The sequence below is a fragment of the Schistocerca piceifrons genome, unplaced genomic scaffold, assembly GCF_021461385.2.
Source record: "Schistocerca piceifrons isolate TAMUIC-IGC-003096 unplaced genomic scaffold, iqSchPice1.1 HiC_scaffold_123, whole genome shotgun sequence".
NCBI lineage: Eukaryota > Metazoa > Arthropoda > Insecta > Orthoptera > Acrididae > Schistocerca > Schistocerca piceifrons.
In genome coordinates, this window is record NW_025727048.1 from 23,117 (window position 1) to 41,136 (window position 18,020).

Genomic DNA, 18,020 nt, shown 5'->3' on the forward strand with positions numbered 1-18,020 from the left:
ATTTTGTGCTCATGTTCCTCAGGCTGCAGGTGGCACTACCGATTCCTTATAAACACGCGATGCCGCCGCACCAGGGCGCTGGCAGCTGCCTGTGTAGTTAATCTCTATTCGAAAAGGGCAGTCGTTCGAGGTGCGATGTTCGAGCAACCAGTCGCAGCAGATCAGGAAGCTGTGTCGTGCACTGCATTCTACAAATGCCAGGAACACTGGTGTAGGTAGCGTGGCCGAGCGGTCTAAGGCGCTGGTTTAAGGCACCAGTCTCTTCGGAGGCGTGGGTTCGAATCCCACCGCTGCCAATTTTTACTTCTCGTTTTTGTGCCATTGCGGTGTGTTCTCGTGGGGTACAACGCAGCTCCTGTGACCGCCGCGTCGCGTAGGTAGCGTGGCCGAGCGGTCTAAGGCGCTGGTTTCAGGCACCAGTCTCTTCGGAGGCGTGGGTTCGAATCCCACCGCTGCCAACGTTTTCTGTCTCGAAAACAGGAGCACTGATTTCCCGCGAAGGAAAAAGCGCAGCGTCGGTTTCTTAAACTGTCGTAGCACAGTGGTGCGTGGTGTAACAACAGGATTCACCGGCGCAGTTTGGTCTCATGATTGCTGGCGTTCGTCTCCACGAGATGCGTCCCGAGCATGCCGTTCTACGAAGTGGAAACGTTAATTTTTGCAGTTGTCGTCAAGTAGCGGGTGGGCGCTCGCCGTGTTTGTTGGAGGAGTGCTTGTGTCGTTATCCGGTGTCGTCTAGTGGCTGGGATACCTGGCTCTCGCCCAGGAGGCCTGGGTTCGATTCCCGGTACCGGAAATGCACATTTTATTGCTCCTCTTATGCGACTTGTCCCGACTTAGCTCGACTGACGCTCCGCTGACGCTTGCAGAAAACTACGTAAAATATGATTCGCGGCCACAAGTGACGGCGAGAGAGATGCGACATCTGTCCACCTCTTATCCGGGCACATACCTGCGGTCAACAGACTTGGAGGACTGCAAGACATTGCCACGGGGGTTGAATGCAGCTAACCACTCTGCTCAGTGTCCATCAGCGCGGGCACGTTCGTTTGCCAGTATACATATAATGGAGACCGCGTCTGACACAGCTGTTGCGAGACACAGTCGGCCGAGCTTTGCTGTGCACAGCCACTTGCAGTCGCGAGAGTTGAATTCCGCGGTGGCTCCGTGGCCGTGATCGTCTAGTGGTCAGGACATTGCGTTGTGGCCGCAACAACCCAGGCTCGAATCCGGGTCACGGCACTTTTTAAAGTTCTGCCTTGCTGTCGCTGCAATGACGATAGTGACCCAGTGATTGAAATCACGGTGCCCTCCTGATTTTGTGCTCATGTTCCTCAGGCTGCAGGTGGCACTACCGATTCCTTATAAACACGCGATGCCGCCGCACCAGGGCGCTGGCAGCTGCCTGTGTAGTTAATCTCTATTCGAAAAGGGCAGTCGTTCGAGGTGCGATGTTCGAGCAACCAGTCGCAGCAGATCAGGAAGCTGTGTCGTGCACTGCATTCTACAAACGCCAGGAACACTGGTGTAGGTAGCGTGGCCGAGCGGTCTAAGGCGCTGGTTTAAGGCACCAGTCTCTTCGGAGGCGTGGGTTCGAATCCCACCGCTGCCAATTTTTACTTCTCGTTTTTGTGCCATTGCGGTGTGTTCTCGTGGGGTACAACGCAGCTCCTGTGACCGCCGCGTCGCGTAGGTAGCGTGGCCGAGCGGTCTAAGGCGCTGGTTTCAGGCACCAGTCTCTTCGGAGGCGTGGGTTCGAATCCCACCGCTGCCAACGTTTTCTGTCTCGAAAACAGGAGCACTGATTTCCCGCGAAGGAAAAAGCGCAGCGTCGGTTTCTTAAACTGTCGTAGCACAGTGGTGCGTGGTGTAACAACAGGATTCACCGGCGCAGTTTGGTCTCATGATTGCTGGCGTTCGTCTCCACGAGATGCGTCCCGAGCATGCCGTTCTACGAAGTGGAAACGTTAATTTTTGCAGTTGTCGTCAAGTAGCGGGTGGGCGCTCGCCGTGTTTGTTGGAGGAGTGCTTGTGTCGTTATCCGGTGTCGTCTAGTGGCTGGGATACCTGGCTCTCGCCCAGGAGGCCTGGGTTCGATTCCCGGTACCGGAAATGCACATTTTATTGCTCCTCTTATGCGACTTGTCCCGACTTAGCTCGACTGACGCTCCGCTGACGCTTGCAGAAAACTACGTAAAATATGATTCGCGGCCACAAGTGACGGCGAGAGAGATGCGACATCTGTCCACCTCTTATCCGGGCACATACCTGCGGTCAACAGACTTGGAGGACTGCAAGACATTGCCACGGGGGTTGAATGCAGCTAACCACTCTGCTCAGTGTCCATCAGCGCGGGCACGTTCGTTTGCCAGTATACATATAATGGAGACCGCGTCTGACACAGCTGTTGCGAGACACAGTCGGCCGAGCTTTGCTGTGCACAGCCACTTGCAGTCGCGAGAGTTGAATTCCGCGGTGGCTCCGTGGCCGTGATCGTCTAGTGGTCAGGACATTGCGTTGTGGCCGCAACAACCCAGGCTCGAATCCGGGTCACGGCACTTTTTAAAGTTCTGCCTTGCTGTCGCTGCAATGACGATAGTGACCCAGTGATTGAAATCACGGTGCCCTCCTGATTTTGTGCTCATGTTCCTCAGGCTGCAGGTGGCACTACCGATTCCTTATAAACACGCGATGCCGCCGCACCAGGGCGCTGGCAGCTGCCTGTGTAGTTAATCTCTATTCGAAAAGGGCAGTCGTTCGAGGTGCGATGTTCGAGCAACCAGTCGCAGCAGATCAGGAAGCTGTGTCGTGCACTGCATTCTACAAATGCCAGGAACACTGGTGTAGGTAGCGTGGCCGAGCGGTCTAAGGCGCTGGTTTAAGGCACCAGTCTCTTCGGAGGCGTGGGTTCGAATCCCACCGCTGCCAATTTTTACTTCTCGTTTTTGTGCCATTGCGGTGTGTTCTCGTGGGGTACAACGCAGCTCCTGTGACCGCCGCGTCGCGTAGGTAGCGTGGCCGAGCGGTCTAAGGCGCTGGTTTCAGGCACCAGTCTCTTCGGAGGCGTGGGTTCGAATCCCACCGCTGCCAACGTTTTCTGTCTCGAAAACAGGAGCACTGATTTCCCGCGAAGGAAAAAGCGCAGCGTCGGTTTCTTAAACTGTCGTAGCACAGTGGTGCGTGGTGTAACAACAGGATTCACCGGCGCAGTTTGGTCTCATGATTGCTGGCGTTCGTCTCCACGAGATGCGTCCCGAGCATGCCGTTCTACGAAGTGGAAACGTTAATTTTTGCAGTTGTCGTCAAGTAGCGGGTGGGCGCTCGCCGTGTTTGTTGGAGGAGTGCTTGTGTCGTTATCCGGTGTCGTCTAGTGGCTGGGATACCTGGCTCTCGCCCAGGAGGCCTGGGTTCGATTCCCGGTACCGGAAATGCACATTTTATTGCTCCTCTTATGCGACTTGTCCCGACTTAGCTCGACTGACGCTCCGCTGACGCTTGCAGAAAACTACGTAAAATATGATTCGCGGCCACAAGTGACGGCGAGAGAGATGCGACATCTGTCCACCTCTTATCCGGGCACATACCTGCGGTCAACAGACTTGGAGGACTGCAAGACATTGCCACGGGGGTTGAATGCAGCTAACCACTCTGCTCAGTGTCCATCAGCGCGGGCACGTTCGTTTGCCAGTATACATATAATGGAGACCGCGTCTGACACAGCTGTTGCGAGACACAGTCGGCCGAGCTTTGCTGTGCACAGCCACTTGCAGTCGCGAGAGTTGAATTCCGCGGTGGCTCCGTGGCCGTGATCGTCTAGTGGTCAGGACATTGCGTTGTGGCCGCAACAACCCAGGCTCGAATCCGGGTCACGGCACTTTTTAAAGTTCTGCCTTGCTGTCGCTGCAATGACGATAGTGACCCAGTGATTGAAATCACGGTGCCCTCCTGATTTTGTGCTCATGTTCCTCAGGCTGCAGGTGGCACTACCGATTCCTTATAAACACGCGATGCCGCCGCACCAGGGCGCTGGCAGCTGCCTGTGTAGTTAATCTCTATTCGAAAAGGGCAGTCGTTCGAGGTGCGATGTTCGAGCAACCAGTCGCAGCAGATCAGGAAGCTGTGTCGTGCACTGCATTCTACAAATGCCAGGAACACTGGTGTAGGTAGCGTGGCCGAGCGGTCTAAGGCGCTGGTTTAAGGCACCAGTCTCTTCGGAGGCGTGGGTTCGAATCCCACCGCTGCCAATTTTTACTTCTCGTTTTTGTGCCATTGCGGTGTGTTCTCGTGGGGTACAACGCAGCTCCTGTGACCGCCGCGTCGCGTAGGTAGCGTGGCCGAGCGGTCTAAGGCGCTGGTTTCAGGCACCAGTCTCTTCGGAGGCGTGGGTTCGAATCCCACCGCTGCCAACGTTTTCTGTCTCGAAAACAGGAGCACTGATTTCCCGCGAAGGAAAAAGCGCAGCGTCGGTTTCTTAAACTGTCGTAGCACAGTGGTGCGTGGTGTAACAACAGGATTCACCGGCGCAGTTTGGTCTCATGATTGCTGGCGTTCGTCTCCACGAGATGCGTCCCGAGCATGCCGTTCTACGAAGTGGAAACGTTAATTTTTGCAGTTGTCGTCAAGTAGCGGGTGGGCGCTCGCCGTGTTTGTTGGAGGAGTGCTTGTGTCGTTATCCGGTGTCGTCTAGTGGCTGGGATACCTGGCTCTCGCCCAGGAGGCCTGGGTTCGATTCCCGGTACCGGAAATGCACATTTTATTGCTCCTCTTATGCGACTTGTCCCGACTTAGCTCGACTGACGCTCCGCTGACGCTTGCAGAAAACTACGTAAAATATGATTCGCGGCCACAAGTGACGGCGAGAGAGATGCGACATCTGTCCACCTCTTATCCGGGCACATACCTGCGGTCAACAGACTTGGAGGACTGCAAGACATTGCCACGGGGGTTGAATGCAGCTAACCACTCTGCTCAGTGTCCATCAGCGCGGGCACGTTCGTTTGCCAGTATACATATAATGGAGACCGCGTCTGACACAGCTGTTGCGAGACACAGTCGGCCGAGCTTTGCTGTGCACAGCCACTTGCAGTCGCGAGAGTTGAATTCCGCGGTGGCTCCGTGGCCGTGATCGTCTAGTGGTCAGGACATTGCGTTGTGGCCGCAACAACCCAGGCTCGAATCCGGGTCACGGCACTTTTTAAAGTTCTGCCTTGCTGTCGCTGCAATGACGATAGTGACCCAGTGATTGAAATCACGGTGCCCTCCTGATTTTGTGCTCATGTTCCTCAGGCTGCAGGTGGCACTACCGATTCCTTATAAACACGCGATGCCGCCGCACCAGGGCGCTGGCAGCTGCCTGTGTAGTTAATCTCTATTCGAAAAGGGCAGTCGTTCGAGGTGCGATGTTCGAGCAACCAGTCGCAGCAGATCAGGAAGCTGTGTCGTGCACTGCATTCTACAAACGCCAGGAACACTGGTGTAGGTAGCGTGGCCGAGCGGTCTAAGGCGCTGGTTTAAGGCACCAGTCTCTTCGGAGGCGTGGGTTCGAATCCCACCGCTGCCAATTTTTACTTCTCGTTTTTGTGCCATTGCGGTGTGTTCTCGTGGGGTACAACGCAGCTCCTGTGACCGCCGCGTCGCGTAGGTAGCGTGGCCGAGCGGTCTAAGGCGCTGGTTTCAGGCACCAGTCTCTTCGGAGGCGTGGGTTCGAATCCCACCGCTGCCAACGTTTTCTGTCTCGAAAACAGGAGCACTGATTTCCCGCGAAGGAAAAAGCGCAGCGTCGGTTTCTTAAACTGTCGTAGCACAGTGGTGCGTGGTGTAACAACAGGATTCACCGGCGCAGTTTGGTCTCATGATTGCTGGCGTTCGTCTCCACGAGATGCGTCCCGAGCATGCCGTTCTACGAAGTGGAAACGTTAATTTTTGCAGTTGTCGTCAAGTAGCGGGTGGGCGCTCGCCGTGTTTGTTGGAGGAGTGCTTGTGTCGTTATCCGGTGTCGTCTAGTGGCTGGGATACCTGGCTCTCGCCCAGGAGGCCTGGGTTCGATTCCCGGTACCGGAAATGCACATTTTATTGCTCCTCTTATGCGACTTGTCCCGACTTAGCTCGACTGACGCTCCGCTGACGCTTGCAGAAAACTACGTAAAATATGATTCGCGGCCACAAGTGACGGCGAGAGAGATGCGACATCTGTCCACCTCTTATCCGGGCACATACCTGCGGTCAACAGACTTGGAGGACTGCAAGACATTGCCACGGGGGTTGAATGCAGCTAACCACTCTGCTCAGTGTCCATCAGCGCGGGCACGTTCGTTTGCCAGTATACATATAATGGAGACCGCGTCTGACACAGCTGTTGCGAGACACAGTCGGCCGAGCTTTGCTGTGCACAGCCACTTGCAGTCGCGAGAGTTGAATTCCGCGGTGGCTCCGTGGCCGTGATCGTCTAGTGGTCAGGACATTGCGTTGTGGCCGCAACAACCCAGGCTCGAATCCGGGTCACGGCACTTTTTAAAGTTCTGCCTTGCTGTCGCTGCAATGACGATAGTGACCCAGTGATTGAAATCACGGTGCCCTCCTGATTTTGTGCTCATGTTCCTCAGGCTGCAGGTGGCACTACCGATTCCTTATAAACACGCGATGCCGCCGCACCAGGGCGCTGGCAGCTGCCTGTGTAGTTAATCTCTATTCGAAAAGGGCAGTCGTTCGAGGTGCGATGTTCGAGCAACCAGTCGCAGCAGATCAGGAAGCTGTGTCGTGCACTGCATTCTACAAACGCCAGGAACACTGGTGTAGGTAGCGTGGCCGAGCGGTCTAAGGCGCTGGTTTAAGGCACCAGTCTCTTCGGAGGCGTGGGTTCGAATCCCACCGCTGCCAATTTTTACTTCTCGTTTTTGTGCCATTGCGGTGTGTTCTCGTGGGGTACAACGCAGCTCCTGTGACCGCCGCGTCGCGTAGGTAGCGTGGCCGAGCGGTCTAAGGCGCTGGTTTCAGGCACCAGTCTCTTCGGAGGCGTGGGTTCGAATCCCACCGCTGCCAACGTTTTCTGTCTCGAAAACAGGAGCACTGATTTCCCGCGAAGGAAAAAGCGCAGCGTCGGTTTCTTAAACTGTCGTAGCACAGTGGTGCGTGGTGTAACAACAGGATTCACCGGCGCAGTTTGGTCTCATGATTGCTGGCGTTCGTCTCCACGAGATGCGTCCCGAGCATGCCGTTCTACGAAGTGGAAACGTTAATTTTTGCAGTTGTCGTCAAGTAGCGGGTGGGCGCTCGCCGTGTTTGTTGGAGGAGTGCTTGTGTCGTTATCCGGTGTCGTCTAGTGGCTGGGATACCTGGCTCTCGCCCAGGAGGCCTGGGTTCGATTCCCGGTACCGGAAATGCACATTTTATTGCTCCTCTTATGCGACTTGTCCCGACTTAGCTCGACTGACGCTCCGCTGACGCTTGCAGAAAACTACGTAAAATATGATTCGCGGCCACAAGTGACGGCGAGAGAGATGCGACATCTGTCCACCTCTTATCCGGGCACATACCTGCGGTCAACAGACTTGGAGGACTGCAAGACATTGCCACGGGGGTTGAATGCAGCTAACCACTCTGCTCAGTGTCCATCAGCGCGGGCACGTTCGTTTGCCAGTATACATATAATGGAGACCGCGTCTGACACAGCTGTTGCGAGACACAGTCGGCCGAGCTTTGCTGTGCACAGCCACTTGCAGTCGCGAGAGTTGAATTCCGCGGTGGCTCCGTGGCCGTGATCGTCTAGTGGTCAGGACATTGCGTTGTGGCCGCAACAACCCAGGCTCGAATCCGGGTCACGGCACTTTTTAAAGTTCTGCCTTGCTGTCGCTGCAATGACGATAGTGACCCAGTGATTGAAATCACGGTGCCCTCCTGATTTTGTGCTCATGTTCCTCAGGCTGCAGGTGGCACTACCGATTCCTTATAAACACGCGATGCCGCCGCACCAGGGCGCTGGCAGCTGCCTGTGTAGTTAATCTCTATTCGAAAAGGGCAGTCGTTCGAGGTGCGATGTTCGAGCAACCAGTCGCAGCAGATCAGGAAGCTGTGTCGTGCACTGCATTCTACAAATGCCAGGAACACTGGTGTAGGTAGCGTGGCCGAGCGGTCTAAGGCGCTGGTTTAAGGCACCAGTCTCTTCGGAGGCGTGGGTTCGAATCCCACCGCTGCCAATTTTTACTTCTCGTTTTTGTGCCATTGCGGTGTGTTCTCGTGGGGTACAACGCAGCTCCTGTGACCGCCGCGTCGCGTAGGTAGCGTGGCCGAGCGGTCTAAGGCGCTGGTTTCAGGCACCAGTCTCTTCGGAGGCGTGGGTTCGAATCCCACCGCTGCCAACGTTTTCTGTCTCGAAAACAGGAGCACTGATTTCCCGCGAAGGAAAAAGCGCAGCGTCGGTTTCTTAAACTGTCGTAGCACAGTGGTGCGTGGTGTAACAACAGGATTCACCGGCGCAGTTTGGTCTCATGATTGCTGGCGTTCGTCTCCACGAGATGCGTCCCGAGCATGCCGTTCTACGAAGTGGAAACGTTAATTTTTGCAGTTGTCGTCAAGTAGCGGGTGGGCGCTCGCCGTGTTTGTTGGAGGAGTGCTTGTGTCGTTATCCGGTGTCGTCTAGTGGCTGGGATACCTGGCTCTCGCCCAGGAGGCCTGGGTTCGATTCCCGGTACCGGAAATGCACATTTTATTGCTCCTCTTATGCGACTTGTCCCGACTTAGCTCGACTGACGCTCCGCTGACGCTTGCAGAAAACTACGTAAAATATGATTCGCGGCCACAAGTGACGGCGAGAGAGATGCGACATCTGTCCACCTCTTATCCGGGCACATACCTGCGGTCAACAGACTTGGAGGACTGCAAGACATTGCCACGGGGGTTGAATGCAGCTAACCACTCTGCTCAGTGTCCATCAGCGCGGGCACGTTCGTTTGCCAGTATACATATAATGGAGACCGCGTCTGACACAGCTGTTGCGAGACACAGTCGGCCGAGCTTTGCTGTGCACAGCCACTTGCAGTCGCGAGAGTTGAATTCCGCGGTGGCTCCGTGGCCGTGATCGTCTAGTGGTCAGGACATTGCGTTGTGGCCGCAACAACCCAGGCTCGAATCCGGGTCACGGCACTTTTTAAAGTTCTGCCTTGCTGTCGCTGCAATGACGATAGTGACCCAGTGATTGAAATCACGGTGCCCTCCTGATTTTGTGCTCATGTTCCTCAGGCTGCAGGTGGCACTACCGATTCCTTATAAACACGCGATGCCGCCGCACCAGGGCGCTGGCAGCTGCCTGTGTAGTTAATCTCTATTCGAAAAGGGCAGTCGTTCGAGGTGCGATGTTCGAGCAACCAGTCGCAGCAGATCAGGAAGCTGTGTCGTGCACTGCATTCTACAAACGCCAGGAACACTGGTGTAGGTAGCGTGGCCGAGCGGTCTAAGGCGCTGGTTTAAGGCACCAGTCTCTTCGGAGGCGTGGGTTCGAATCCCACCGCTGCCAATTTTTACTTCTCGTTTTTGTGCCATTGCGGTGTGTTCTCGTGGGGTACAACGCAGCTCCTGTGACCGCCGCGTCGCGTAGGTAGCGTGGCCGAGCGGTCTAAGGCGCTGGTTTCAGGCACCAGTCTCTTCGGAGGCGTGGGTTCGAATCCCACCGCTGCCAACGTTTTCTGTCTCGAAAACAGGAGCACTGATTTCCCGCGAAGGAAAAAGCGCAGCGTCGGTTTCTTAAACTGTCGTAGCACAGTGGTGCGTGGTGTAACAACAGGATTCACCGGCGCAGTTTGGTCTCATGATTGCTGGCGTTCGTCTCCACGAGATGCGTCCCGAGCATGCCGTTCTACGAAGTGGAAACGTTAATTTTTGCAGTTGTCGTCAAGTAGCGGGTGGGCGCTCGCCGTGTTTGTTGGAGGAGTGCTTGTGTCGTTATCCGGTGTCGTCTAGTGGCTGGGATACCTGGCTCTCGCCCAGGAGGCCTGGGTTCGATTCCCGGTACCGGAAATGCACATTTTATTGCTCCTCTTATGCGACTTGTCCCGACTTAGCTCGACTGACGCTCCGCTGACGCTTGCAGAAAACTACGTAAAATATGATTCGCGGCCACAAGTGACGGCGAGAGAGATGCGACATCTGTCCACCTCTTATCCGGGCACATACCTGCGGTCAACAGACTTGGAGGACTGCAAGACATTGCCACGGGGGTTGAATGCAGCTAACCACTCTGCTCAGTGTCCATCAGCGCGGGCACGTTCGTTTGCCAGTATACATATAATGGAGACCGCGTCTGACACAGCTGTTGCGAGACACAGTCGGCCGAGCTTTGCTGTGCACAGCCACTTGCAGTCGCGAGAGTTGAATTCCGCGGTGGCTCCGTGGCCGTGATCGTCTAGTGGTCAGGACATTGCGTTGTGGCCGCAACAACCCAGGCTCGAATCCGGGTCACGGCACTTTTTAAAGTTCTGCCTTGCTGTCGCTGCAATGACGATAGTGACCCAGTGATTGAAATCACGGTGCCCTCCTGATTTTGTGCTCATGTTCCTCAGGCTGCAGGTGGCACTACCGATTCCTTATAAACACGCGATGCCGCCGCACCAGGGCGCTGGCAGCTGCCTGTGTAGTTAATCTCTATTCGAAAAGGGCAGTCGTTCGAGGTGCGATGTTCGAGCAACCAGTCGCAGCAGATCAGGAAGCTGTGTCGTGCACTGCATTCTACAAACGCCAGGAACACTGGTGTAGGTAGCGTGGCCGAGCGGTCTAAGGCGCTGGTTTAAGGCACCAGTCTCTTCGGAGGCGTGGGTTCGAATCCCACCGCTGCCAATTTTTACTTCTCGTTTTTGTGCCATTGCGGTGTGTTCTCGTGGGGTACAACGCAGCTCCTGTGACCGCCGCGTCGCGTAGGTAGCGTGGCCGAGCGGTCTAAGGCGCTGGTTTCAGGCACCAGTCTCTTCGGAGGCGTGGGTTCGAATCCCACCGCTGCCAACGTTTTCTGTCTCGAAAACAGGAGCACTGATTTCCCGCGAAGGAAAAAGCGCAGCGTCGGTTTCTTAAACTGTCGTAGCACAGTGGTGCGTGGTGTAACAACAGGATTCACCGGCGCAGTTTGGTCTCATGATTGCTGGCGTTCGTCTCCACGAGATGCGTCCCGAGCATGCCGTTCTACGAAGTGGAAACGTTAATTTTTGCAGTTGTCGTCAAGTAGCGGGTGGGCGCTCGCCGTGTTTGTTGGAGGAGTGCTTGTGTCGTTATCCGGTGTCGTCTAGTGGCTGGGATACCTGGCTCTCGCCCAGGAGGCCTGGGTTCGATTCCCGGTACCGGAAATGCACATTTTATTGCTCCTCTTATGCGACTTGTCCCGACTTAGCTCGACTGACGCTCCGCTGACGCTTGCAGAAAACTACGTAAAATATGATTCGCGGCCACAAGTGACGGCGAGAGAGATGCGACATCTGTCCACCTCTTATCCGGGCACATACCTGCGGTCAACAGACTTGGAGGACTGCAAGACATTGCCACGGGGGTTGAATGCAGCTAACCACTCTGCTCAGTGTCCATCAGCGCGGGCACGTTCGTTTGCCAGTATACATATAATGGAGACCGCGTCTGACACAGCTGTTGCGAGACACAGTCGGCCGAGCTTTGCTGTGCACAGCCACTTGCAGTCGCGAGAGTTGAATTCCGCGGTGGCTCCGTGGCCGTGATCGTCTAGTGGTCAGGACATTGCGTTGTGGCCGCAACAACCCAGGGCTCGAATCCGGGTCACGGCACTTTTTAAAGTTCTGCCTTGCTGTCGCTGCAATGACGATAGTGACCCAGTGATTGAAATCACGGTGCCCTCCTGATTTTGTGCTCATGTTCCTCAGGCTGCAGGTGGCACTACCGATTCCTTATAAACACGCGATGCCGCCGCACCAGGGCGCTGGCAGCTGCCTGTGTAGTTAATCTCTATTCGAAAAGGGCAGTCGTTCGAGGGTGCGATGTTCGAGCAACCAGTCGCAGCAGATCAGGAAGCTGTGTCGTGCACTGCATTCTACAAATGCCAGGAACACTGGTGTAGGTAGCGTGGCCGAGCGGTCTAAGGCGCTGGTTTAAGGCACCAGTCTCTTCGGAGGCGTGGGTTCGAATCCCACCGCTGCCAATTTTTACTTCTCGTTTTTGTGCCATTGCGGTGTGTTCTCGTGGGGTACAACGCAGCTCCTGTGACCGCCGCGTCGCGTAGGTAGCGTGGCCGAGCGGTCTAAGGCGCTGGTTTCAGGCACCAGTCTCTTCGGAGGCGTGGGTTCGAATCCCACCGCTGCCAACGTTTTCTGTCTCGAAAACAGGAGCACTGATTTCCCGCGAAGGAAAAAGCGCAGCGTCGGTTTCTTAAACTGTCGTAGCACAGTGGTGCGTGGTGTAACAACAGGATTCACCGGCGCAGTTTGGTCTCATGATTGCTGGCGTTCGTCTCCACGAGATGCGTCCCGAGCATGCCGTTCTACGAAGTGGAAACGTTAATTTTTGCAGTTGTCGTCAAGTAGCGGGTGGGCGCTCGCCGTGTTGTTGGAGGAGTGCTTGTGTCGTTATCCGGTGTCGTCTAGTGGCTGGGATACCTGGCTCTCGCCCAGGAGGCCTGGGTTCGATTCCCGGTACCGGAAATGCACATTTTATTGCTCCTCTTATGCGACTTGTCCCGACTTAGCTCGACTGACGCTCCGCTGACGCTTGCAGAAAACTACGTAAAATATGATTCGCGGCCACAAGTGACGGCGAGAGAGATGCGACATCTGTCCACCTCTTATCCGGGCACATACCTGCGGTCAACAGACTTGGAGGACTGCAAGACATTGCCACGGGGGGTTGAATGCAGCTAACCACTCTGCTCAGTGTCCATCAGCGCGGGCACGTTCGTTTGCCAGTATACATATAATGGAGACCGCGTCTGACACAGCTGTTGCGAGACACAGTCGGCCGAGCTTTGCTGTGCACAGCCACTTGCAGTCGCGAGAGTTGAATTCCGCGGTGGCTCCGTGGCCGTGATCGTCTAGTGGTCAGGACATTGCGTTGTGGCCGCAACAACCCAGGCTCGAATCCGGGTCACGGCACTTTTTAAAGTTCTGCCTTGCTGTCGCTGCAATGACGATAGTGACCCAGTGATTGAAATCACGGTGCCCTCCTGATTTTGTGCTCATGTTCCTCAGGCTGCAGGTGGCACTACCGATTCCTTATAAACACGCGATGCCGCCGCACCAGGGCGCTGGCAGCTGCCTGTGTAGTTAATCTCTATTCGAAAAGGGCAGTCGTTCGAGGTGCGATGTTCGAGCAACCAGTCGCAGCAGATCAGGAAGCTGTGTCGTGCACTGCATTCTACAAATGCCAGGAACACTGGTGTAGGTAGCGTGGCCGAGCGGTCTAAGGCGCTGGTTTAAGGCACCAGTCTCTTCGGAGGCGTGGGTTCGAATCCCACCGCTGCCAATTTTTACTTCTCGTTTTTGTGCCATTGCGGTGTGTTCTCGTGGGGTACAACGCAGCTCCTGTGACCGCCGCGTCGCGTAGGTAGCGTGGCCGAGCGGTCTAAGGCGCTGGTTTCAGGCACCAGTCTCTTCGGAGGCGTGGGTTCGAATCCCACCGCTGCCAACGTTTTCTGTCTCGAAAACAGGAGCACTGATTTCCCGCGAAGGAAAAAGCGCAGCGTCGGTTTCTTAAACTGTCGTAGCACAGTGGTGCGTGGTGTAACAACAGGATTCACCGGCGCAGTTTGGTCTCATGATTGCTGGCGTTCGTCTCCACGAGATGCGTCCCGAGCATGCCGTTCTACGAAGTGGAAACGTTAATTTTTGCAGTTGTCGTCAAGTAGCGGGTGGGCGCTCGCCGTGTTTGTTGGAGGAGTGCTTGTGTCGTTATCCGGTGTCGTCTAGTGGCTGGGATACCTGGCTCTCGCCCAGGAGGCCTGGGTTCGATTCCCGGTACCGGAAATGCACATTTTATTGCTCCTCTTATGCGACTTGTCCCGACTTAGCTCGACTGACGCTCCGCTGACGCTTGCAGAAAACTACGTAAAATATGATTCGCGGCCACAAGTGACGGCGAGAGAGATGCGACATCTGTCCACCTCTTATCCGGGCACATACCTGCGGTCAACAGACTTGGAGGACTGCAAGACATTGCCACGGGGGTTGAATGCAGCTAACCACTCTGCTCAGTGTCCATCAGCGCGGGCACGTTCGTTTGCCAGTATACATATAATGGAGACCGCGTCTGACACAGCTGTTGCGAGACACAGTCGGCCGAGCTTTGCTGTGCACAGCCACTTGCAGTCGCGAGAGTTGAATTCCGCGGTGGCTCCGTGGCCGTGATCGTCTAGTGGTCAGGACATTGCGTTGTGGCCGCAACAACCCAGGCTCGAATCCGGGTCACGGCACTTTTTAAAGTTCTGCCTTGCTGTCGCTGCAATGACGATAGTGACCCAGTGATTGAAATCACGGTGCCCTCCTGATTTTGTGCTCATGTTCCTCAGGCTGCAGGTGGCACTACCGATTCCTTATAAACACGCGATGCCGCCGCACCAGGGCGCTGGCAGCTGCCTGTGTAGTTAATCTCTATTCGAAAAGGGCAGTCGTTCGAGGTGCGATGTTCGAGCAACCAGTCGCAGCAGATCAGGAAGCTGTGTCGTGCACTGCATTCTACAAACGCCAGGAACACTGGTGTAGGTAGCGTGGCCGAGCGGTCTAAGGCGCTGGTTTAAGGCACCAGTCTCTTCGGAGGCGTGGGTTCGAATCCCACCGCTGCCAATTTTTTACTTCTCGTTTTTGTGCCATTGCGGTGTGTTCTCGTGGGGTACAACGCAGCTCCTGTGACCGCCGCGTCGCGTAGGTAGCGTGGCCGAGCGGTCTAAGGCGCTGGTTTCAGGCACCAGTCTCTTCGGAGGCGTGGGTTCGAATCCCACCGCTGCCAACGTTTTCTGTCTCGAAAACAGGAGCACTGATTTCCCGCGAAGGAAAAAGCGCAGCGTCGGTTTCTTAAACTGTCGTAGCACAGTGGTGCGTGGTGTAACAACAGGATTCACCGGCGCAGTTTGGTCTCATGATTGCTGGCGTTCGTCTCCACGAGATGCGTCCCGAGCATGCCGTTCTACGAAGTGGAAACGTTAATTTTTGCAGTTGTCGTCAAGTAGCGGGTGGGCGCTCGCCGTGTTTGTTGGAGGAGTGCTTGTGTCGTTATCCGGTGTCGTCTAGTGGCTGGGATACCTGGCTCTCGCCCAGGAGGCCTGGGTTCGATTCCCGGTACCGGAAATGCACATTTTATTGCTCCTCTTATGCGACTTGTCCCGACTTAGCTCGACTGACGCTCCGCTGACGCTTGCAGAAAACTACGTAAAATATGATTCGCGGCCACAAGTGACGGCGAGAGAGATGCGACATCTGTCCACCTCTTATCCGGGCACATACCTGCGGTCAACAGACTTGGAGGACTGCAAGACATTGCCACGGGGGTTGAATGCAGCTAACCACTCTGCTCAGTGTCCATCAGCGCGGGCACGTTCGTTTGCCAGTATACATATAATGGAGACCGCGTCTGACACAGCTGTTGCGAGACACAGTCGGCCGAGCTTTGCTGTGCACAGCCACTTGCAGTCGCGAGAGTTGAATTCCGCGGTGGCTCCGTGGCCGTGATCGTCTAGTGGTCAGGACATTGCGTTGTGGCCGCAACAACCCAGGCTCGAATCCGGGTCACGGCACTTTTTAAAGTTCTGCCTTGCTGTCGCTGCAATGACGATAGTGACCCAGTGATTGAAATCACGGTGCCCTCCTGATTTTGTGCTCATGTTCCTCAGGCTGCAGGTGGCACTACCGATTCCTTATAAACACGCGATGCCGCCGCACCAGGGCGCTGGCAGCTGCCTGTGTAGTTAATCTCTATTCGAAAAGGGCAGTCGTTCGAGGTGCGATGTTCGAGCAACCAGTCGCAGCAGATCAGGAAGCTGTGTCGTGCACTGCATTCTACAAACGCCAGGAACACTGGTGTAGGTAGCGTGGCCGAGCGGTCTAAGGCGCTGGTTTAAGGCACCAGTCTCTTCGGAGGCGTGGGTTCGAATCCCACCGCTGCCAATTTTTACTTCTCGTTTTTGTGCCATTGCGGTGTGTTCTCGTGGGGTACAACGCAGCTCCTGTGACCGCCGCGTCGCGTAGGTAGCGTGGCCGAGCGGTCTAAGGCGCTGGTTTCAGGCACCAGTCTCTTCGGAGGCGTGGGTTCGAATCCCACCGCTGCCAACGTTTTCTGTCTCGAAAACAGGAGCACTGATTTCCCGCGAAGGAAAAAGCGCAGCGTCGGTTTCTTAAACTGTCGTAGCACAGTGGTGCGTGGTGTAACAACAGGATTCACCGGCGCAGTTTGGTCTCATGATTGCTGGCGTTCGTCTCCACGAGATGCGTCCCGAGCATGCCGTTCTACGAAGTGGAAACGTTAATTTTTGCAGTTGTCGTCAAGTAGCGGGTGGGCGCTCGCCGTGTTTGTTGGAGGAGTGCTTGTGTCGTTATCCGGTGTCGTCTAGTGGCTGGGATACCTGGCTCTCGCCCAGGAGGCCTGGGTTCGATTCCCGGTACCGGAAATGCACATTTTATTGCTCCTCTTATGCGACTTGTCCCGACTTAGCTCGACTGACGCTCCGCTGACGCTTGCAGAAAACTACGTAAAATATGATTCGCGGCCACAAGTGACGGCGAGAGAGATGCGACATCTGTCCACCTCTTATCCGGGCACATACCTGCGGTCAACAGACTTGGAGGACTGCAAGACATTGCCACGGGGGGTTGAATGCAGCTAACCACTCTGCTCAGTGTCCATCAGCGCGGGCACGTTCGTTTGCCAGTATACATATAATGGAGACCGCGTCTGACACAGCTGTTGCGAGACACAGTCGGCCGAGCTTTGCTGTGCACAGCCACTTGCAGTCGCGAGAGTTGAATTCCGCGGTGGCTCCGTGGCCGTGATCGTCTAGTGGTCAGGACATTGCGTTGTGGCCGCAACAACCCAGGCTCGAATCCGGGTCACGGCACTTTTTAAAGTTCTGCCTTGCTGTCGCTGCAATGACGATAGTGACCCAGTGATTGAAATCACGGTGCCCTCCTGATTTTGTGCTCATGTTCCTCAGGCTGCAGGTGGCACTACCGATTCCTTATAAACACGCGATGCCGCCGCACCAGGGCGCTGGCAGCTGCCTGTGTAGTTAATCTCTATTCGAAAAGGGCAGTCGTTCGAGGTGCGATGTTCGAGCAACCAGTCGCAGCAGATCAGGAAGCTGTGTCGTGCACTGCATTCTACAAACGCCAGGAACACTGGTGTAGGTAGCGTGGCCGAGCGGTCTAAGGCGCTGGTTTAAGGCACCAGTCTCTTCGGAGGCGTGGGTTCGAATCCCACCGCTGCCAATTTTTACTTCTCGTTTTTGTGCCATTGCGGTGTGTTCTCGTGGGGTACAACGCAGCTCCTGTGACCCGCCGCGTCGCGTAGGTAGCGTGGCCGAGCGGTCTAAGGCGCTGGTTTCAGGCACCAGTCTCTTCGGAGGCGTGGGTTCGAATCCCACCGCTGCCAACGTTTTCTGTCTCGAAAACAGGAGCACTGATTTCCCGCGAAGGAAAAAGCGCAGCGTCGGTTTCTTAAACTGTCGTAGCACAGTGGTGCGTGGTGTAACAACAGGATTCACCGGCGCAGTTTGGTCTCATGATTGCTGGCGTTCGTCTCCACGAGATGCGTCCCGAGCATGCCGTTCTACGAAGTGGAAACGTTAATTTTTGCAGTTGTCGTCAAGTAGCGGGTGGGCGCTCGCCGTGTTTGTTGGAGGAGTGCTTGTGTCGTTATCCGGTGTCGTCTAGTGGCTGGGATACCTGGCTCTCGCCCAGGAGGCCTGGGGTTCGATTCCCGGTACCGGAAATGCACATTTTATTGCTCCTCTTATGCGACTTGTCCCGACTTAGCTCGACTGACGCTCCGCTGACGCTTGCAGAAAACTACGTAAAATATGATTCGCGGCCACAAGTGAC

General features: G+C 55.5%; 41 non-coding genes across 41 annotated transcripts; all 41 read left to right on the forward strand.

Annotated features, from left to right (window-relative positions):
• The first annotated feature begins 214 nt into the window (after window positions 1–214).
• On the forward strand, window positions 215–296 carry Trnal-aag. Its single transcript has one exon. It is a non-coding gene; the product is annotated as a tRNA-Leu (tRNA).
• An 80-nt stretch (window positions 297–376) lies between these two features.
• On the forward strand, window positions 377–458 carry Trnal-cag. Its single transcript has one exon. It is a non-coding gene; the product is annotated as a tRNA-Leu (tRNA).
• A 266-nt stretch (window positions 459–724) lies between these two features.
• On the forward strand, window positions 725–796 carry Trnae-cuc. The gene has a single exon. It is a non-coding gene; the product is annotated as a tRNA-Glu (tRNA).
• A 734-nt stretch (window positions 797–1,530) lies between these two features.
• Window positions 1,531–1,612, forward strand: Trnal-aag. Its single transcript has one exon. It is a non-coding gene; the product is annotated as a tRNA-Leu (tRNA).
• Window positions 1,613–1,692: 80 nt separating this feature from the next.
• Trnal-cag lies at window positions 1,693–1,774 on the forward strand. The gene has a single exon. It is a non-coding gene; the product is annotated as a tRNA-Leu (tRNA).
• Window positions 1,775–2,040: 266 nt separating this feature from the next.
• Window positions 2,041–2,112, forward strand: Trnae-cuc. The gene has a single exon. It is a non-coding gene; the product is annotated as a tRNA-Glu (tRNA).
• Window positions 2,113–2,846: 734 nt separating this feature from the next.
• Trnal-aag lies at window positions 2,847–2,928 on the forward strand. The gene has a single exon. It is a non-coding gene; the product is annotated as a tRNA-Leu (tRNA).
• Window positions 2,929–3,008: 80 nt separating this feature from the next.
• Trnal-cag lies at window positions 3,009–3,090 on the forward strand. Its single transcript has one exon. It is a non-coding gene; the product is annotated as a tRNA-Leu (tRNA).
• Window positions 3,091–3,356: 266 nt separating this feature from the next.
• Window positions 3,357–3,428, forward strand: Trnae-cuc. The gene has a single exon. It is a non-coding gene; the product is annotated as a tRNA-Glu (tRNA).
• Window positions 3,429–4,162: 734 nt separating this feature from the next.
• On the forward strand, window positions 4,163–4,244 carry Trnal-aag. Its single transcript has one exon. It is a non-coding gene; the product is annotated as a tRNA-Leu (tRNA).
• Window positions 4,245–4,324: 80 nt separating this feature from the next.
• Trnal-cag lies at window positions 4,325–4,406 on the forward strand. Its single transcript has one exon. It is a non-coding gene; the product is annotated as a tRNA-Leu (tRNA).
• Window positions 4,407–4,672: 266 nt separating this feature from the next.
• On the forward strand, window positions 4,673–4,744 carry Trnae-cuc. Its single transcript has one exon. It is a non-coding gene; the product is annotated as a tRNA-Glu (tRNA).
• A 734-nt stretch (window positions 4,745–5,478) lies between these two features.
• On the forward strand, window positions 5,479–5,560 carry Trnal-aag. The gene has a single exon. It is a non-coding gene; the product is annotated as a tRNA-Leu (tRNA).
• An 80-nt stretch (window positions 5,561–5,640) lies between these two features.
• Trnal-cag lies at window positions 5,641–5,722 on the forward strand. Its single transcript has one exon. It is a non-coding gene; the product is annotated as a tRNA-Leu (tRNA).
• Window positions 5,723–5,988: 266 nt separating this feature from the next.
• Window positions 5,989–6,060, forward strand: Trnae-cuc. Its single transcript has one exon. It is a non-coding gene; the product is annotated as a tRNA-Glu (tRNA).
• Window positions 6,061–6,794: 734 nt separating this feature from the next.
• Trnal-aag lies at window positions 6,795–6,876 on the forward strand. The gene has a single exon. It is a non-coding gene; the product is annotated as a tRNA-Leu (tRNA).
• Window positions 6,877–6,956: 80 nt separating this feature from the next.
• On the forward strand, window positions 6,957–7,038 carry Trnal-cag. Its single transcript has one exon. It is a non-coding gene; the product is annotated as a tRNA-Leu (tRNA).
• A 266-nt stretch (window positions 7,039–7,304) lies between these two features.
• Window positions 7,305–7,376, forward strand: Trnae-cuc. Its single transcript has one exon. It is a non-coding gene; the product is annotated as a tRNA-Glu (tRNA).
• Window positions 7,377–8,110: 734 nt separating this feature from the next.
• Window positions 8,111–8,192, forward strand: Trnal-aag. Its single transcript has one exon. It is a non-coding gene; the product is annotated as a tRNA-Leu (tRNA).
• Window positions 8,193–8,272: 80 nt separating this feature from the next.
• Trnal-cag lies at window positions 8,273–8,354 on the forward strand. Its single transcript has one exon. It is a non-coding gene; the product is annotated as a tRNA-Leu (tRNA).
• A 266-nt stretch (window positions 8,355–8,620) lies between these two features.
• Trnae-cuc lies at window positions 8,621–8,692 on the forward strand. The gene has a single exon. It is a non-coding gene; the product is annotated as a tRNA-Glu (tRNA).
• Window positions 8,693–9,426: 734 nt separating this feature from the next.
• Window positions 9,427–9,508, forward strand: Trnal-aag. The gene has a single exon. It is a non-coding gene; the product is annotated as a tRNA-Leu (tRNA).
• An 80-nt stretch (window positions 9,509–9,588) lies between these two features.
• Window positions 9,589–9,670, forward strand: Trnal-cag. Its single transcript has one exon. It is a non-coding gene; the product is annotated as a tRNA-Leu (tRNA).
• A 266-nt stretch (window positions 9,671–9,936) lies between these two features.
• Trnae-cuc lies at window positions 9,937–10,008 on the forward strand. Its single transcript has one exon. It is a non-coding gene; the product is annotated as a tRNA-Glu (tRNA).
• Window positions 10,009–10,742: 734 nt separating this feature from the next.
• On the forward strand, window positions 10,743–10,824 carry Trnal-aag. The gene has a single exon. It is a non-coding gene; the product is annotated as a tRNA-Leu (tRNA).
• An 80-nt stretch (window positions 10,825–10,904) lies between these two features.
• On the forward strand, window positions 10,905–10,986 carry Trnal-cag. Its single transcript has one exon. It is a non-coding gene; the product is annotated as a tRNA-Leu (tRNA).
• A 266-nt stretch (window positions 10,987–11,252) lies between these two features.
• Window positions 11,253–11,324, forward strand: Trnae-cuc. The gene has a single exon. It is a non-coding gene; the product is annotated as a tRNA-Glu (tRNA).
• Window positions 11,325–12,060: 736 nt separating this feature from the next.
• Window positions 12,061–12,142, forward strand: Trnal-aag. The gene has a single exon. It is a non-coding gene; the product is annotated as a tRNA-Leu (tRNA).
• An 80-nt stretch (window positions 12,143–12,222) lies between these two features.
• Trnal-cag lies at window positions 12,223–12,304 on the forward strand. The gene has a single exon. It is a non-coding gene; the product is annotated as a tRNA-Leu (tRNA).
• A 265-nt stretch (window positions 12,305–12,569) lies between these two features.
• Trnae-cuc lies at window positions 12,570–12,641 on the forward strand. The gene has a single exon. It is a non-coding gene; the product is annotated as a tRNA-Glu (tRNA).
• Window positions 12,642–13,376: 735 nt separating this feature from the next.
• Window positions 13,377–13,458, forward strand: Trnal-aag. Its single transcript has one exon. It is a non-coding gene; the product is annotated as a tRNA-Leu (tRNA).
• An 80-nt stretch (window positions 13,459–13,538) lies between these two features.
• Window positions 13,539–13,620, forward strand: Trnal-cag. The gene has a single exon. It is a non-coding gene; the product is annotated as a tRNA-Leu (tRNA).
• Window positions 13,621–13,886: 266 nt separating this feature from the next.
• Trnae-cuc lies at window positions 13,887–13,958 on the forward strand. Its single transcript has one exon. It is a non-coding gene; the product is annotated as a tRNA-Glu (tRNA).
• A 734-nt stretch (window positions 13,959–14,692) lies between these two features.
• Window positions 14,693–14,774, forward strand: Trnal-aag. The gene has a single exon. It is a non-coding gene; the product is annotated as a tRNA-Leu (tRNA).
• Window positions 14,775–14,855: 81 nt separating this feature from the next.
• On the forward strand, window positions 14,856–14,937 carry Trnal-cag. The gene has a single exon. It is a non-coding gene; the product is annotated as a tRNA-Leu (tRNA).
• A 266-nt stretch (window positions 14,938–15,203) lies between these two features.
• On the forward strand, window positions 15,204–15,275 carry Trnae-cuc. The gene has a single exon. It is a non-coding gene; the product is annotated as a tRNA-Glu (tRNA).
• Window positions 15,276–16,009: 734 nt separating this feature from the next.
• Window positions 16,010–16,091, forward strand: Trnal-aag. The gene has a single exon. It is a non-coding gene; the product is annotated as a tRNA-Leu (tRNA).
• An 80-nt stretch (window positions 16,092–16,171) lies between these two features.
• On the forward strand, window positions 16,172–16,253 carry Trnal-cag. Its single transcript has one exon. It is a non-coding gene; the product is annotated as a tRNA-Leu (tRNA).
• A 266-nt stretch (window positions 16,254–16,519) lies between these two features.
• Trnae-cuc lies at window positions 16,520–16,591 on the forward strand. Its single transcript has one exon. It is a non-coding gene; the product is annotated as a tRNA-Glu (tRNA).
• A 735-nt stretch (window positions 16,592–17,326) lies between these two features.
• Window positions 17,327–17,408, forward strand: Trnal-aag. The gene has a single exon. It is a non-coding gene; the product is annotated as a tRNA-Leu (tRNA).
• Window positions 17,409–17,489: 81 nt separating this feature from the next.
• On the forward strand, window positions 17,490–17,571 carry Trnal-cag. Its single transcript has one exon. It is a non-coding gene; the product is annotated as a tRNA-Leu (tRNA).
• Window positions 17,572–18,020: the final 449 nt, after the last annotated feature.